Below are 8,870 nucleotides of genomic sequence, written 5' to 3'. Positions count from 1 at the left end.
CAGAAATTTTGGCCGTCCGGTGGCGATTGGCGCAGGCGCGGGAAGCCCCTACTCTACCCCCGCTCTACGGCACGCCCACGCCCACGCCCACGCCCACGCCATGGCAATTCCCAACGCGGCAAGCGACATTTTGCAGCGCCTAGCTCTGTGCCCGGCCACCGCCATGGCTTGCGAGCTGTGAGAGCAAGTATAAGTATTAGAGCAAAGCTAATAATATAGCTAATAAGTTAACAATATGGATCTTTACAGTCTTTTCTCATCCACTATATAATAGTTAGCTCTTCACAATTAATACATGGCTCACTTGTCTTTTTCACATATTTTCTTGGTTCTTGTGCTCAAGCCGGCTGTAAGCTTACATTCCGCTTCTCCTCTCTATCATTTTCTCTCCTCTACCTCATCATTTAGCCGGTTTACAGCCAACTATGATACTTGCTCTTATAGTGGGCTAAAAGCAGACTGAATGTTGAGGTGGAGAAAAGAGAAAAGGAGATAGGGAAAGTGTGTTGTTAGTTTACAGCCAATTTTGACATAAGAATTAAGAAATTTTGTGGGATAGACAAGTAAGCCATATATTTATGATGAAAAACTAAATTATTATACAATTGGACTAAAAAATGAGCTGCAAAAGTTTTTACATAAATAGATTAAATCATTAGTCTTGCTGAGGAGTAAATGGCATGGCATGGCCTGGCGCGGCGTCGTCAAGGGCTCCCGGATCCCGGCTCCCCTCGCTCAGATTACACGGGGAAACGGGAAGCGAGATTCTCAATATCCCCGTCTCCGTCTGGTCTGCCTCGCCGTGCATGCATGTCCCCAGCAAAACACAGGCAGCCAGCCGCATGCACTCCCAATCTGTGGCGCGTCTCCATTTCCCAATGTGCCTCGCCATTTCGATCCCTGCCTATGGCCGCCTGCCGAGCTAGCTCTGCCCCTACGGCTGCGGGGGTTAAAAGCCTAGCCCATGGGCGTCGCCTTGGTTCTGCCCCGGTATAAATCGGCTGGGTTCTACGGCGTGGAATATTTGGAAGGCGCGTAATCGTCGGGTCTTTGTAACAATCCTAAAATTTGAATTCAAATAAACAAATTTTCTTACACGTGGCCCCCACATGTCAGTCTCTCCCTCCCCTCTCCCATACTTCTTCCTGTTCTGCACGTCGCAGTAATGGCCCGAGCTCTCCCGAAGCTCCCCACTGTTGTGCTTGCCGTCGTGGACGCCGATCCCGGTTTCCCGGCCGTCGGTGACGCCGCCAAGTCGCCCACGACGTCTCCCGAGCTCGCCACCTGCCCTCACTCCCGTTTACGCCTCGCTCCCCTCTCCTTCTCCTTCCCTGGTCGCCATGAACGGCGAGTGAGCAAGCTCACTGTCTCCAGCCGATTCGCGAGCTCCGCTCCACGGATTCCAAATCCACCGCAACCGAAGCTCGATAACCTTCCTAGCTTCCTTCCCAACCCCGCCAAACCTAGCCCCGAGCCCCATCTCGTCGGAAATCAGTAAATCCCCGGCCGCCCGCCATTGAAGCCGCTCGGAGCTCTGGTCGCCGTCGAACTCCCTCGTCCGATCATCGATTTCTTCACTTGACGGCTCAAATCGACCCTAGGTGATGCACTGAAGCTCATGCTCCCCTTACTTTTCCACGTTCACCAAGTTTCCACGCTCGATTTCGACCACGTCGCCGCCGGCCGAACTGCGCCGTCGCCGCCATGCGCTGCGAGCCGCCTCTGCGCCGCCTTCCGCCCCGTTTGCGCGCGCACCAGGCCCGTCCGAGCCCTCTTCTGCTCACCCCGCGCCGCTCCGCCGCCGCCTGGCCTCGCCGCCGCCGGCACGAGCCGCGCCGCCGCCTCCTCTGCCCCGTGCCGCCGCTAGGGCACCGCCGCGCGCTAGCCACCCCGCTGCCTAGGGTCGCGCGCGGGCCCCACGCGCCGCTGCCGCTGCGCTACCGCGCAGGCCGCCGTCGGCCCTGCCGCCGCGGGCCTCGCCCCCTCCCTGCGCCGGCGAGCGCGCGCCATGGCGTGCTCGCCTGGCCGGGTCGCCCCCCCTCTGTTTTGTTTCAATGACCAAAGGGGCCCACGGGTCAGGGGTTAAAGGGATTTCTTTATTTTGTGTTTTATTTCGGCTGTAATTTGTATAGTCCATATAAATTCAAGGAAAAATGCTAAAAATATGAAATAAATTTTGTTGGATTTGTTAAAGTAAGATCTATAGAGGAAAAATATCCACAGTGGCAAAATGAGCTTTTTACCCCTGCAAAAATTTAGATTGTGTTTAGTATTGCTTAATTAGTTTCTCTAGATCTGTTAATCTAAAAATTGTGAAATTTTTGCAGTAGCTTACTTTAAACATGAGTGATCCACCATAAAATTTTCATACACATAGGACATAGTTTAGTATATTAATATAATATGTGACCAAACTTAATTATGTGTATAGGTATAATAATACTTATTTTACATGTAGATTTTTTTATGCAAATTATAAGAGGCAAATAATAATGTCTTTGCTAGTCATATTTTGTTTTATAAGAAGTCATGCTCTAATTGATAATTTAGCTTCTAATTGTTCCTAGCACTTAGGGTTAAAGTTATTTATCAATATATTTGCATCCTTTTATGTAAATTGTTAATTTGTTTAATGTTTATCCTCTAGTGGCAAAGTCATGTTAGCATTTACTCGTTGTATCATATGCATGACAGTTACTCATTGTTTCATATGCATACATATAGAATCCGCGACCGAGGAAGTCGTATACGAGGTGATAGCGGAGCCGCAGGAGCAGACGGAGCCAGCCCCGCAGGCGTTTCGTGACGACCCGGCCCAAGGCCCAGTTGACACCAGCACTGAGCAGCAGCCCGCAGGCAAGCCCCGGAGCATAACCTAATATTTTAACTCATGAAATGTTATTTATGTATTTACTTACTTATGCATTAAGTTTCTAGGCGTTGGATGAAACCTTAGTTGCATAATTCCTAGGTTCCATTGGTCGGAATACTAGTATGTATATGTCGTTATCCATGCCATGCTAAAATAGGATTCGGTAGAAGTCGAGTAATGTCCTGTTACTCGCGAGGTATAGGATGTCTTTAAGATTTGATTATGGATTGTTGGAATATGGAGGAAAGGAAAAGATTTGGAGACCGGACGGGAACTGTCTAGCCCCGTCTGTGTCGGTTAAGGACCGTACCGTTGTCGGCCCTGCTGATCAGGTTTGATTTGTACTAACCGCATACCGGGAGTAGGAGGTAGTCGAAACCGGTAAGTCGAGTACTGCCTTGTTTCGAAAGTACAGAACTTCATCACCACCCCTTAGGGCGAGTCGGGTAGTCGCGGAGAATTGGGATGCATATGTTTACTTTTGGTGGTCTCTCGTTGAGCCCGGCTGACTATATGTAGGTGGGGCGGTTCTGTAGTTCGAGGCGGGGAGGGGAATGGTTGGTATGTATAGTCCGACGGGGCAAATACGTGCCGTGTTGGTTAGGTCCACCTTGCAAGGTTAAATCGGATCGATTCGCCGTCAGTCGCTCGCGGACATGAGCACCTTGATCCCCGAGTCACATCGTAGTAAGAACATGGAAGTGATTGAGATGATCGGTATAGTTGTACCTAATCAATTGTTTTTCCACACTGATTGTTTTAGAAGTGCAAACCTTAGAAAATAGGTACTCCTTATTAATCTTGAGCTAAAATAATGAAAGTAAGGACTCACTCTTAATTGCTTTTCCGCAAAACAACCTACAGCCAGAAAGCCGTGCATGTCTAGATAATGGGCTATGTATACCCATAGTCGGGTAAGTCTTGCGGAGTATTAGTATACTCAGGGTTGTGGCTCAAACTATTTCAGGTCAGGATGGGATCGACTTCTGCCCTTGTTGTGCTAAGTTTATACAGCTTGGCGCGGATGGTTGGGAGGTGGCCGGACCAGATGCTTAGTCATGGCTAGTTTCCAAATCACACACCCGTGGGCTGAGTGTGTGATTCGATACGGCACTTCGTGTATTATAGACGTCAGGTTTCTATATTGGACTTTGTTTTAAAATAAAGTTGCTCTTGTATAATACATGTGTAATTAAACTAGGTCTGTAGAACTTAATGTACTATACTCGGTATTGTAATCATATTTTTATGTGCTCGTCATGTTTGTACTGCCTGCGCTCACCTTCGCGTGGGACTACTGGTGTTTGTTTCGATCGGACTGTCGGTTTCGAAAGGACTGTCAAGTTAAACCGTTAAGCCAAATGTGCCTGATGTGTTCAAATGATGGCCATTTAGCTTAATTTGAGTTTTAATTTGGCGGTTCTGTCACAGCTGGTATCAGAGCCGAAATACACCAGGGGTGGTATGGATGTGACTATTTTCTAGACTCTCAGAAGTAAAAACGAATTTCTGGGTTATAAAGAAAATTGTTTCAGTCGCGTTTTAAGATTAAATCCGTATTAAGCCCTATATAGTACTTGGTTATTTATAAATTGGTGGCAATATTTATATTCACTGACTTCCAGCACAATTCTTTTTGTTAAACCTTAATTTCTTGCACAACCCTTACTTAATGTTGTAACGACGCACCTACGCTGAGGTAAGCAAGGTGAGCATTCTTGGTAGTCCTTAGAATAGCCCACGTGTTTCATACGTGCGCGAGTCCCGTATGATGAGCATACGAGGAGGTGATAAGGCTCCATTCAAATGAGCCTGTCGCTATCTGCCGCCTGATATGGAGTGCGGACTTCCCGCCGTGTGATTGCAATCACGGCCATCTCGTAAGGCAATGTTACGAGATGTAAATCTGTCATGCGATTGGTTATGACCGTGTACCTTGGGACACGTGTACCCTTGGATGTCCCGTAAGGCGATTTGTACGGGAAGTGAATACGTTGCCTCGGTAACGTATGCAGCGCTGTCCATGCAGCGTTGAACGCATGGGCGCCATCTCTATAGTGGATGGTGATGTATGTGTGAATATGTGGGCAACTGCATATGCGTTACCCATGTAGCGTAGGACACATGGGGGCAGTTCGTGTGTGCTGGCACGAAGGGTCCAGTCGTGGATATATGCATATATCTGTATATCATGTGCTTTCTGCAGGTACACTAACAAACGAACGCGTAAGTTAAGGCGTGTAGAAATCGATTATATAATTGAGAGCGTATGTTGCCACCGAAAGATCACGTATATTGCCCTATTATTGTCGGCAAATTTTGTTGGAAGGGTGACGTAGGACGATCATGCATAATACCATTCATTGCATTATAATAGTGGGTTAGCGAGTGATTTGGGTTGTGAACTTTTGTTGGAAGTTTGAAATTAAAAGAGTTTTGTTTTTCCAGAGTGTTGTAAGTATTTACCGTTTTATAAGTTATGAGTTCGTATTTTCTTTTGGGAATGTTCCTTACCGTTGTCGGCGTTTTTCGCAGATGGCAGCCTTGTCGGACTTCCACTTTGACGAGGACGGGTGGGTGCGTTCCACTTGTCTTCACCGTGAGGGCCTTCCCGTGTTGCTGTGGGAGGTGCTCCAGGAGTTTGGCCACACCGAGCCTCCCCAGTACTACGGTCGCGTGTCTTCCGAGGGGGCCATCTCTGGTTGGGAGGCTCGCCTGCGAGTTCCGGCACGCCTCGGTCTCTTTCCGTCAGACCCTTGGGAGGTGCACACTGAGGGTGCTGAGATTTTGAGCGTCTGGGATCGTGCAGCTGCGATGGCTATTACCCAGTTTTGTGAGCAGGAGCCCATTTTTGCGAGTTACCTGACCTGCGATTTTTGCACACACCCCCTCCATCCGTTAGCTTCCGTTCCGTCCGTTGCCGTTCCGTCGCCCTCCGTCTGGGCGATCGGTCCCGATCGAAATCGATCGAAGCCCGGTTCCTGGGCATGTCCGTGCGAGCCCTAGGGGAAATACGCACGGGTCGCCGCCGCCCGTGGCTGAATGGCACTAGAATGGATCGCCGCCGCCCTCTAGCAGCGGGACCACGTCGCCCATGTCCTTTCTCGCACGGCCCGTGGTCATGCCGCCGGCGACGCGATGGAGTTTGGAGCTGCGTCTTCGGGAATCGGCGCCAACTCCGACAGCCTCGTCGCAAAGAATAGTCGCCGGCTTGCAACTACAACAATGCCGCCGCCCAACAGACATGGAGCCATCCACCTAACAGCGCTGCCCTCGACGCTCTCGTCATTCAAAGCCACCCGTCCGCCATGGAGCTCCTCGCCGCCATGGAGCGGCCGTTCGCCATGGAGCCGGCGGCCGTCAGCCACGTGAACTTCGGCGTTGGTAGTGGCAGCCATTCATGCTGGCATTATTTTTTTTGTTCAAAATTAATCTGATCATTGCTAACGTGCAATTAATCTGATCATTGCTAACGTCCATTCATCCAGAAGTGGAAGTAAGGGTAAGAAGAAACTCAAGTGTAGGAAATGTAAGCAAGTAGTTGATCATGATGCGCGCAATTGCCCAAACAATATTGTTGGCTGATATTTGAATCTGCTGTAAGCTTATTGGTGCTAGGTGGATGGTACTGTTGGACACCAATATACAGCTGTTCTTTTTCTATTGTTCATATAGTTTGGTTGGTACTGTGTCCTTTAACATGACAGGACAAAATTCAAATTCTGTTAGCCAATTAGCATCCTGTTATATTGTCTCCCCCTCATGATGAGAATTATGCATAATGTTTTTAAACAGTCATTATGTCCCTGTATCTAAATTCACTCAAACTGTCACAACAAACAACAAAAAAGAATTTGGTTTGCACTTGAGTCAATCTCATTATCAAATGACAGAACACAATTCCATTACATATTTTGAGATGATAGAGTACAATTCAAGCTATATAATTTCAAATTACATAATACTATTCAAGCTCATCAATTCTTTTTTGTACAAATGGACTCAACACAGTTCAACCTAAACAGTTGCTGGAGCCTTCAATCAAAGCTTGGACTTGATATTCTTCCATGGAGAAATATTGTTCGACTGCCTCATCATGGACTTGTTCCATCCTTGGAGGCATCCACTGCAATTACCACCAAAAAAGAACATCAGTATTTGAAGGTTGTCATATGAAATATGCCATCAGAAACAATTTCATAAATGATAAACCTGTAGTCGGACCTACAAGACAGAGCTCAAACACAGATGTTTTCAACTAGCAAACTTTCAATCATTATGCAGAAATTTTTACCTCCAGAAGAGTCAACTTGGTCCATTTTCACAAGAATACCAACTGTGACATCTGGACCTCCAGCACTATCTTCTAAGTAATTCAGATCTGATATAGCACGTTAGAATTACTTTGAGTTCTGTTGTACCACACGGTTCTTAGCCTATCAAAGATATGAAAAAAGTAGTTAGGCATCTTACCAAGCAAAGGATTATAACACACATACCCAAGCACTATGGAATCCCGGCATCTGCAAGAGCTAGCTTTGCAGCATTGATGTATGCTGACCTTGTTCCTATTATGCACATGGTCATGCTCCAGATATGACAATCAATTTTAAGCACAATATAGTCAACTTCAGACTGGGCAAGCAATCCAAATTTGTAAAGAGCAAATTTTCAATAGATGGTAGCATGTAAATTGTAAAAAAAATATACACAACCATGTATCATGAAAATGGATCTAGTTAACATGCTTCGATCATAGTTTGATGGACACGACATCACTGCTAAACATTCATAAATAGTGCTCTAAGGCCAAGAGCCCCAGACCAGTGATCTGCAAATGCAATTTCAAATCCTAATCATAACCCTATGCTTCTAGGTCCACTAGCTCCCTTCACAATTAAGCTCTCAAACTAGGTCCAGCATTCTGTCAATAATGTTATGACAGAAAAACTTCACCTACTACATTATTTCACAAAAATGATATTACTTTCAGTACACAGAACGAGTATTATAATGGCTATAAAAGATCTAATCATGTGCACAACAATGCAAGTAACTATCAGATTTACCAAATAAAAAAAAAGTTTGATGGCCTGGAAGCTATAAATAAGTGTACCTAAATAGTTTTCCATATTTGAGCCATCACAACTAGTTCAACACATTTACAGTACTTCAAATTTTGACAGTGCAAGATAGCACTGAACCCTATTCAGTTTAATGAAAATTACACACGAATTTTTGGCAAGATAAGAGTCCTCTTAGCATGTTAGAAATATATTACATACAGCCTTGATTGTCATATCTGAATTTGCCCAAGTCTATTCAATTTTAAGCACAATATAGCTCTAACTGGGCAAGCAATCCAAATTTGTAATGAGCAAATTCAGACTTGGGCCTTACTGTAAAACAAATCATAGTCAACTTACCTGTTGCAGCCAAGGCAGCGCCCAGGTGACGGAGGGGGGCGGCGACCCGAGGGAGGTGGTGGTGACACGAGGGAGGCGGTGGAGGGCGCCGGCGACCCGAGGAGGCAGTGGAGGGCGGCGGAGGAAGCCCTAGACGGCGGCGTCTGGGGGAGACGAAGCGCGACGCCCTGCGCGAGGCCCAGACGGAGACGAACGGAGGGGCGGCGCAGCTGGAGCTCATACGAGGCCGGCGGCGCCTAGGGCAGGCACTCGAACGGCGGCGCTGCTGGACCTCCAGCGGTGGCGCCTAGGACCGATTCGATCGGGACGGAGGGAGACGGAAGGCTCGTGACGGACGGAACGGAACGGATGGCGGGGTTTTTTTGAAAAAATCGCAGGCCAGAAGGGGTGAGGGGCGGGCGCTAGATGCAAATTTCATCCGATCGGTGCCCTCGGATGGGGATTCGGTGGCCTCTGTTCAAGTTTCCAAAATTTGCACAAGATCTTTGGCTTCCATAGAATATGGTGCCATGTTATAGGAGTGTCATGAATATTAAATTTGCTAACATATACTCCTTCCATATTTGAATTAG

At 47.2% G+C, this 8,870-nt stretch overlaps 1 long non-coding RNA gene across 3 annotated transcripts; it reads right to left on the bottom strand.

The window, feature by feature from the left end:
* Nucleotides 1–6,725: 6,725 nt before the first annotated feature.
* On the bottom strand, nucleotides 6,726–8,657 carry LOC120676980. Of its 3 annotated transcripts, none has more exons than XR_005676064.1 (3): nucleotides 8,299–8,657; nucleotides 7,167–7,440; nucleotides 6,726–6,998 (listed from the first exon to the last, which is right to left on the bottom strand). It is a non-coding gene; the product is annotated as an uncharacterized LOC120676980 (long non-coding RNA). The 3 variants fall into 3 exon arrangements; XR_005676063.1 differs by having other exon boundaries at nucleotides 7,167–7,308; nucleotides 8,299–8,652; XR_005676062.1 differs by lacking the exon at nucleotides 8,299–8,657 and having other exon boundaries at nucleotides 7,167–8,290.
* Nucleotides 8,658–8,870: the final 213 nt, after the last annotated feature.

This window comes from Panicum virgatum, chromosome 5N, assembly GCF_016808335.1.
Source record: "Panicum virgatum strain AP13 chromosome 5N, P.virgatum_v5, whole genome shotgun sequence".
In the NCBI taxonomy this organism is placed as follows: Eukaryota; Viridiplantae; Streptophyta; class Magnoliopsida; order Poales; family Poaceae; genus Panicum; species Panicum virgatum.
This window is presented reverse-complemented; position numbering and strand designations above follow the sequence as displayed.